Here is a 9,264-nt window from a genome sequence, read left to right on the forward strand (position 1 = left end):
TCATAGATATCATCTTCAGTTTCAGGAAGTCCCTGGGGTTCTTGAAATACACCCTTGAGGAAATAACAGGTGTGTCCATAAGAGTTCAACACTGTGACAAAATGCCTGGGGGAAAAAACTTAAAACAAAACAAAACCCGATTTGTCTCACATTTTAGAAGTTTCACTTCCAGGCATTTGGCTCCATTGTTGTGAAATGTTGGAAAGCAAATAGCGTACTGGGCATGGAATAGGGAGGCAGAGCTGATGCAATCAGCTCTTTATGGGCAAGAACACAAGTCATGAGGTAGGAACCCAGAGACAGCATATATCCTTCAAAGAATTAACCTGGTCAATTATCTTCTAATAGACATTCAGCCATAGAGTCAACAGTGGATTTTTCTTTTTTTTTTCTCCCCTGCAATAAGTAGACATTTAATTAAAGAACAAAATTAGCAGGAATCAAAATGTTGGAACTGCACTTTTTTTTGTTGAACATCATATAAAAAAGAGAAAGTATAGTACAGTAAATCATTCTATAACATGAACTTAGATTTCAAATCACCAGGATAAAAATGTCTTTTCAAAAAATACTGAATGAATGACGTTGGGTCACATGTCCATCATGGTGGGCTAAGAGTGTGAGCCTGCACATGCATGACACCCACCCTCCATGATGCTACAAAACTGTAAAACAAGGTTGAAGGCAAATTAGTTCTCTTTCAGGAGAGTTACTCTAGGCCTAAAGTGACCCCAACAGTTCACACGCCACAGACACCAAAGAAGGGAGAGTGTCCCCTGGGTTGCTCTTCTTGTAGGCAAGTCAAGAAGGTTGCACCTCTGTTGACTTGTTCTCTTCTCACAAACACGGCATTTAGTCTTGAGAAAAGTTCCCTGATGAATGTTCAGTGTTGCTATCAAATATTAAACACAATTTCTTCTTAGAAGAAAATCTCTATGCCTGTGGAATCTTGTCAAGCACTTGCTGGATGTGTGCACCGCCATTTCGTTACCTTTATACTCATTTAATTTTTTATGAATTGCTGCCTTAACTGACGCTGCAGTCTTGTCCAGGGTTTGTCTGCCCTCATGTCCGTGTTCTCGCTACTTCAACATAGTTACTAAAATGGATCAGAATTTTTTTTCTCTCAATTCATCGACAGTGGGTCTCTCATTAGGCTTTCTTGTTAACCTTTGCTTGATTTCTCTCCTTTCTTCCTGCTCTGACTGATCACTCCTTTGTTTCAGAGTATTTCTTCTCTCCAGCTCCTCCATGGCAGGTCTCTGGCTTAGCTGTTTGGACAGCTTCGTTTCTCTCTGCTATCAGACCTCCTGGCTGTCTTCATCGGTCCTCCTGGGGACGATGCTCCGGTCTTCTAGCTCCTGCTTGGTCGGCCCGTTCCTCAGCTTCGCTCCTAGCAGCTCCTTCTTACACCGCCATGGCAAGAGGAGATGACAGAGTCGCTGAGTGCCTCCTCATCCTAAAACAGAACCAAGTCATCCTTGAGCTCGGAGCTCGGCATCAGATTCTCCGTGTTCTCCTCGGAGTCTTTGGCGACAGGCCACTTGTTCTCTGAGCCCTCATCAAAGCTCCACGCTTCCTGCCCCACTCCATGTTGCATGTCCTGGACACATCCAGCCTCTTCTTTGGAGACCTTGTGCATTCCTGTCCTTGAAAACTGTCCTAGTGATGCTCTGTGGCCAATGCCCTGTGTAGCTCCTCAATCACGAGGCTGAGGGGCAATAGCTGGTGGACAGTAGTGAGATGAGGGGACCCTGTGGAGGTGGCAAACTGTCCTCGGAGTGCCGGGTCATTGCTCTTCATGCTGGGGCCTTAAAAGAGGCAACTTGATCTGCTACATTTTTGTGTGTGTGTGTGACTTTACAGCTGGCCTTGGGTGGTGGGGTGGGTAGCAACAGAGATCTCACCAGCAGCTTGTAGATCTCACCAGGTATCCGGGAGGATTTTCCAGGGAATCAGACCCAGCTAAGGCTTGAAAGAGCTCGTCGGTCATGGGCAGGGGGCTGCCAGCATCTGCTTCTTCCGCACTGGATGCAGATGTAATCTTGGCTATGTCTTCCAGATGGGCATCGGAGCACAGAAGCTCATCCTGAGAGGCCTGGTCTGCCCCACTGGCCAAGAGGCTTCAGGGTTGGACATACTCCGAGGTCAGTGCCTCCTCTCCGGCAGAGGACAGCTCACTCTGTGCAAGCTGCGGGTCTTCGTTAGGACTACACGCTTTGCTTTCAGGGTCTTGCTCCACCATATCTAGCAGCCTTTGGTTTATGAGTTCCTCTGGTCTTGCCTGCCTGCCAACTTCTTCTCTAGCACCTCTGGCAGCTAGTGCCAGCTTTCACTGACTCTGCCCTTCCCTTGTCAGGAAGCATCTTCCAGCCAACCCCAGGTAAGGCATTCAAAGGATCACCCAGTCACCTCAATGTCCTCACTGGCAGATAAGCCTTTAAAATGCATGAGCTTTTGTAGAAACAGTTCATCAAACCATTTCAAAAGATGAGTATTTATTACTTGATCCTTATTAAGTAAACCACTTATTTTCTTATGCTACTGTATTTCAGGAAAAAGGGGGCAAAAAGAAAACTAGTTCAGAAATATCAATACTACAAATACAATCATACTTGTAGCCTTAAATTTCAGCTTTATAATATCAACTTAAAATTTATAAAGCTTAGCATCATGGAGCAAAATGGATTTTCTTACATTTTTAAATCTGAGTATTTAAAATTAACATAGTTTTGGACTTTCTCCAGTAAAATATGAAATACAGAATGTGATATATGTATTATTTTAAATGATGATTGAGTAGTCAAAATCTGTCAGTAATATAATAAAATTCTGCTACTACTATTAAAAGCTAAATTTAACCAAAATAGTCACTTTCTTGAAATTTACAAAAGAATGTAAATATTTCAAATGACTACTTGGGACATTTTACTCTTATCTTTATTTTTTTCTCAAAGATTTTAGGAATAAATTTGTTTCTAGAAGACTAACATTCTACCAGAGTTCTCAGGCAAAGCTCGATTTATGCACATACTAGTTTTAAGGCTTTATAAATGTGTTTCACTTGGAGCATCCATAGAGGTTTAGAAATAAAGGGCCACAAGGAAGAAGTGGATCTGTGCTAGTCACTGTCCTATTGCTGTGAAAAGACACCATGACCAAGGAAGCTCTTATAAAAGAAAGCGTCTAGTTGGTGGCTTAGTTACAATTTCAGAGGCTCATCATCATGGTAAAGAGCACGGTGGTGGGAAGGCATGATTCTGTAGAAGAAGCTGAGAGTTCTACATCAAATCCACAGGCAGTAGAAAAAGAGCACCACAATGGGCTTGGGCTTTTGAAACCTCAAAGCCCACCCCTAATGAATGTTTCCTCCAACAAGACCACATTTATTCTACCAAGGCCACACCTCCTAAGCCTCCTTAAGTAGTGCTACTCCCTGATGACTAAGCATTCAAATGTATGAGCCTAAGGGAGCCATTCTTATTCAAACCAACAAAGGATCCCTCAAGCAAAAGGAAGGAGAATATGTGTGAGGGGGAAATGGAATGAAAAGAAGAAAAGAGAGAAGGGAAAGAGAAGCTAGAATAGAGGAGGTAATGTGGGAAAGGGTTATTTAACAGTAAAAGTCTTTTGGAAAAGCCACATGAAAAACTACTACTATAGAAGCATCTTAAACTTTATACTTATACATACACATACATTAAAGTTTAAATGTAGTTATTCTGTAATGGGGAGAGAACACACCAACCAGATAACACACACTACTAAATAAGACCCCAGTGAAAGGAATGGGTTACCTCTTCTTGAGTTGCTATCTAGTGAGGTCCCATAGACAGCCCCCCCTCCCCAGGCATTACAGGCTACTGCCGTTGCTGCCCTCCAGAATTTGATGGTAAGACCCTATTGTTACAAATACCATATACTTGAGTCATAAACATGGAGAAACCAAATTAATTTTATTCGATGCTCCTTTGAGCACTTTATACCAGCATGTATGGTATGAATTTTACCCTACCACTTTTCAACTTTTGTATTGGTTATGGCATTATACCCTACAGCAACCGTGTTTCCTGGCCATTATTACACTTGCTTTCATCACAAGATCAAGTGACTTAGCTAAGCCCATTCTTTTGTCAGGCAGATCCCATGTGACTTTGAGAGTGCAGGGGTCATCACTGGCAGACCTGGGAGATAACTGCAGTAGCTAAGAAGGGCAATGAATAAGGCACCAGGAAACCACTTCAGAAATGTATGGTGGTCAACCAGAAGCTGGGTGAGTGGCTCAGATGTGAGCCTGTGCTCACAGGCTAAGGAATAAAGACCAAGGTCATCAGCACCTGGAACTCATGCTGGTGTCACAGCAAAGACACCAGACATTGAGAAAAGTGGCATCTAAAGAAGCTTACATTTGCCTTTTAGCAACAGGAGACAGGAAGAACCTAACAAAAGGAAGGGAATGATTCTTCCTTTAAAGTCTTCTGTTTCTGTGCAGACCAATATCTCATGTTCATATCCCTCACTTACATATTTACCATAAAAAATAAGTTGATGGCCGGAGAAATGGCTCAGTGGTAAAGCGCTTGCTGTACAAACACAAGAATTTGAGTTTGGACCCCCATCTTTTATATGAAACTCTGACATGTACAAAGTTTAAGAGCTCCAACCATTTCCTTTTGAGACATTTTAGGATACCAATGTGAGAAGTGCTGAACTCATTGACAATTATCTTTGGAAAGATAAGTAAATAAAAGAATGACTAAAGGGACAGCGTTGTTTCCATTGAAATGTCAAGATGTTTTAAAATGTTGTTTTGCAGACATTTTGGAATTAATAAAAAGAACATTTTCTTTGTACTTAAAATGTTTTCATTTTACTATGGAACTTTCAAAACATACATAAAAGACGAAAAATGAGCATTAAAAAACCACCACAAAGGCCTGGCTCCTAACTCAAATGCCTCATGTCAGACTATTACTATAATGTAATTCCAAATTTTGATAAAAGTTTATTCAAATCATCCTAAAATATTTGCTCAAAACCAACAACTATGACCTAAAAACAACAATCACTTAATGTTCACAAATACCCAGTTAATACTTAAGTTTTCCAATTAACTATTATGTTTTTAATTTGCTTAAACATAATATACATGAGTTAATTATGTTCATCCCTTATACAATATACACATTTAACAACATGTAGTATGTGTCAAAATATATGTGTATGTATATTAAAGCTAAATATAAATATTTAAGTAACTAAAATAAAAACAAAACAAAAATATTCCAGTTGGTTCTACACATTGTGACTAATTGATAACCCTCTTTAACTCAGATTTCTACTCTATTTTTCCTTCTTGAAATGCATTTGTTAAATAATCTATAAAGTTTTTCACTTTGGGATCTTCAGGACTACTGGCTGTATGCATTGCAGTGCCAGATGCAGAGATGATGGGGCACTGTGGACCTGTGCTTGTGGAATGCTGACCAAAACCTTCTTTTATAAACATAAGGTAAAATAGTCAAGTAGCTATTTTTGGTTGAATGACTTCTTATAATAAATTTAACATTCTCTGTGAGTGACACATGGTTTTATTGTAAACTGTATTTCGTGGGAGAAGAGCTGGGTTTAGAGGGGCTCTCTCATTTGCTCAACTTTCTATCACAAGCCAGTCTTGGTTCAGCAGTAAACCTGGGTTCTTCTGTGCACACACTCCTGACTACTGGGAAGCTGTTTTCACTCTCCTGCCCAGCCCTGCTCTGCCTTGCCTTGCAGTGCCCTGCCATGTTCTGTCTTACTCTACCATACTCTTGTAATTTGTCTGCTCTGGACCAAATGACAGAAACACTAAGCACTTCCTAGCTATCTTACGTGAGCCTTCACATAACCTATTCCTACTCGTGCAATTATTCAACAACTTTAACACAGTTGATGGTAACCAGTAATGTGTTTTGTGCTGAGTTACCGTAAAGTTTGCATCCATGTCATGAGACATAATAAGCAAAACCTTTCCTTCAGGAAAAGGGGTGGAGTGAGACAGAAGCTCTCTGTGTACCCAGGATGACACTGAATCCACAAGGAATCCACAATCCTCTTGCCTCAGCTCTCAAAGACAAGGAGGATAGATGTAAGCAGCCAAGGCAAGCATGGAACAGAAGCTTCATAATCACAGGTCACTCCTGTGAGTCCTAGAATATAAGAGCATGGTGAGTTGTGCTCAACGGATGAGAAAATATATCACTGTAATGCTGCTGTGTCACCTAGTGTACTCCAACATGGTGGGTGGCACTAGTCCCCTTTTGACACCAGCTTTCCTTTCTCTAGCCTTGTATTCTCATCTACAGAAACCATGATTTTTGTGTGTTTGATTGTGTGGTTATTTGGTTGATTTTTGTTTTGTGTTGGTTTGGTTCGCTTTGGTTTTTTGAGATCAGATTTCTCTGGGTATCCTTTGCTATTCTCTAGATCAGGCTGGCCTTGAACTCATAGAGATCTGCCTGCCTCTGACTCTCTGAGTGCTGGGATTACAGGCTTGCACCACCACACTGAGATAAAAACCATGTTCTTTAAAGTAAAAACTTAATTTTCAAAAGCCAAATATTTTGGAATTCAAAGTTATATGCCAAAAGGAAGCCAGAATAAATAGATGGAAAACTAGCTTCCATTGAGAATAAAAGGAAGGCAAGGTTACTCTTTCCTAAAGAACAAGTCTGTCCTCTGAATAGAAAGGGCCATGGCAAAAAACTTTTGACTTGCTCTGCCCATGTAAAATCCAAGCTTTCAAAGATAGTACACAATTCACAGGTCTGTATGAAGTGTAGTGATCTACCCAGTGAGGATTTACACAACCTCACAGGCAGACATGCAGGACTCCCACAAGCCATGTGCAGCAGAAAAAGGAAAATACTCTAAGGGACAGGGATATAGGGTGAGGAACCCTTGGTCCAGTCTAGCCCCAGGGCACCTCTGCTCAGATGTCACTATTGGACTTCCATGGAAGTCATCCAAACCACGGCAGGCTCACTGAAGCACAGGCTGGGAGCAGAACCCTACTCACTCCAGTGTGAGAGCTGGCAAGATACCGTCTAGCATGGAAGAAGAGGAGAGATAAAGCCCCTCTGCATCTTATCTGCAGCCGATGCTCCTATTCACTTCTTTCTCACACAGGACGGTGTACGGAAGGCAATGTGCATGCATCTAAAGAAGCCAAAGAAAGACAATCTTTCTTTCATGGTAGCACATCCCCCATTGCATTGCTATATGACTATAAGCAATCGCTCAATTACCCTGAATTTCAAAATCTTCGTGTACAAATAGAGATGGCAATATATGCCTCCAAGAAATGTTATAAAAATATAGGGAAGTAAAATGGGTGTGTATCTTGTTTACAGGAGGCGATAAAAATGCCAGAAGGCGTTACAAATAGTTCTCTTCTAATTAATAATTGTGCATTGTGCATTAAGTATACAAATCATAAAAAAATAAAGAACAGAACAGCAGTTTCTCTTTTAACAAAATTTCTTATGTAACCCCCCCAAAAAAATCATTGCTATGAATAACACATGGGAACCACTAAGAAAGAGCATACTGATACAGGTGAATGGAAAAGCTATAAGGAAACCTGAAGAGGCTACTGAAAAGACTGCTTGTTGTAAACAACATTGGGAAGATTTCCAAGAGCAGGCTGACTTTTTAGTCAGGTTTGAAGTCACCAAGGAAAGAAGGTGAATGACAGAGAAGGAAGGAGCCCTCCCTCGCCTGGCCTGGCCCTACACACCAGCTTACAAATGATAGACGTGGAGGCTGCCAGGTGAGATGCAGCAAAGGGTGAGCCTGCAGAGAGGGCAGCATCTCCAGAACCACATTAGAAAAGAACATAGGAAGTGGTGATGCGCCCCTTTAATCCCAGAACTCAGTTTAAGGTCATCCTGGTCTACAGAGTAAGTTCCAGGACAATCAGGGCTACGTAGAAAATTTTGCCTCAAATGAGAGAGAAAGAGGGAGAGAGAGAGAGAGAGAGAGAGAGACAGAGAGAGAGAGAGAGAGAGAGAGAGAGAGAGAGAGGTGTGTGTCTGTGTCTGTGTGTGTGTGTGTGTGTGTGTGTGTGTGTGAGAGAGAGAGAGAGAGAGAGAGAGAGAGAGAGAGAGAGAGAGAGAGAGAGAGAGTCAGTTTTATAGAAAGATGCTTTTTTAAAGTGTTCTCATGAAACTGGAAAAAAATCAATGGCCGAATGGAGCCACATTCAGGACAGAAAGAAGTGAAGCTAGAGACTTGACCCGATATAGGAGCGCTGCCAAAGGAGCATGTTGCTGCTGAGTAGGGCCAGCCTGAGGCTCAGCCCTGAGGCTTGGGCCAAAGGCATGGGGCTTCCCACAGCTGCAGCTCTGGCTGCCTGCCCTGCTGCCTGCAGAAGAGCTCCTGGCATGAGCAGGAGGTATGCAGTGGCCTGGAGTTCACAAGGATGCTGCCCCCAGACACCCTGCTCAGCCACTAGAACACCCTTACTCTGAGCAACAACAAGACATCAGCGATGGTTCTCAAGGTTAGTCCAGTTCTTCTGGTGCAGAAGAAACCTTGAACCAGACCAATGACTCCTTGCAATAAGTATTTGCATGTAAAGCTGTTTGGGCAAATACACACACACACACACACACACACACACACACACACACACACATATATATATATACATATTCATATATATGCGTGTGCGTATATATATACACATATATATGTATATATATACTTACATATACATACATACACACACACACACACACATATGAGATAAGAGAGATAGGAGAGAAGCATTAGGAGAGACACAGCCACAGAGGCAGCTACAGGCATAGAAGCTCACCTCCAGTGGACAAACGAGCATGCCCTTGCTGAATGCGGCCACCAAGGCGGTGTACAGCATCACGCAGGCTCTGGCCAGGGGCACACTCATGCTGCCTCTGAGTAACAACATATCCAAGAGGAAGAAGATGAAGAAACTGCTGTTCTTTTTCTTTCTTTTTTGTATTATTTCTATATTTAATGCCTTCTGGCAGGGACTAGGGAGGGCGATACTCATTTATCATTAAGGGGCTGGCCAGTGGGAGTTTGATCATGCTCCAATAAGTATATAGGCAACACAAATTGGACTTGGTGTGGGTTTTTTCTTCTTTGGGGGACGAGGGAGGCATACAGGTGGGAGGGCTACCTGGGAGGAATGGAGTGGTGAGTGTGCATTGTATAAAATTCCCAACTAATCAATAAAAGTAT

General features: G+C 42.0%; 1 pseudogene across 1 annotated transcript; it reads right to left on the bottom strand.

Annotated features, from left to right (window-relative positions):
* Positions 1 to 902: 902 nt before the first annotated feature.
* LOC311593817 (phosphatase and actin regulator 3-like) lies at positions 903 to 8,947 on the bottom strand (annotated as a pseudogene). The gene is made up of 2 exons: positions 8,858 to 8,947; positions 903 to 2,319 (listed from the first exon to the last, which is right to left on the bottom strand). The product of its transcript is annotated as a phosphatase and actin regulator 3-like (transcript).
* Between the last annotated feature and the right edge of the window lie 317 nt (positions 8,948 to 9,264).

The sequence above is a fragment of the Acomys minous genome (assembly GCF_964271855.1).
Source record: "Acomys minous genome assembly, chromosome: 3".
Taxonomy (NCBI): domain Eukaryota; kingdom Metazoa; phylum Chordata; class Mammalia; order Rodentia; family Muridae; genus Acomys; species Acomys minous.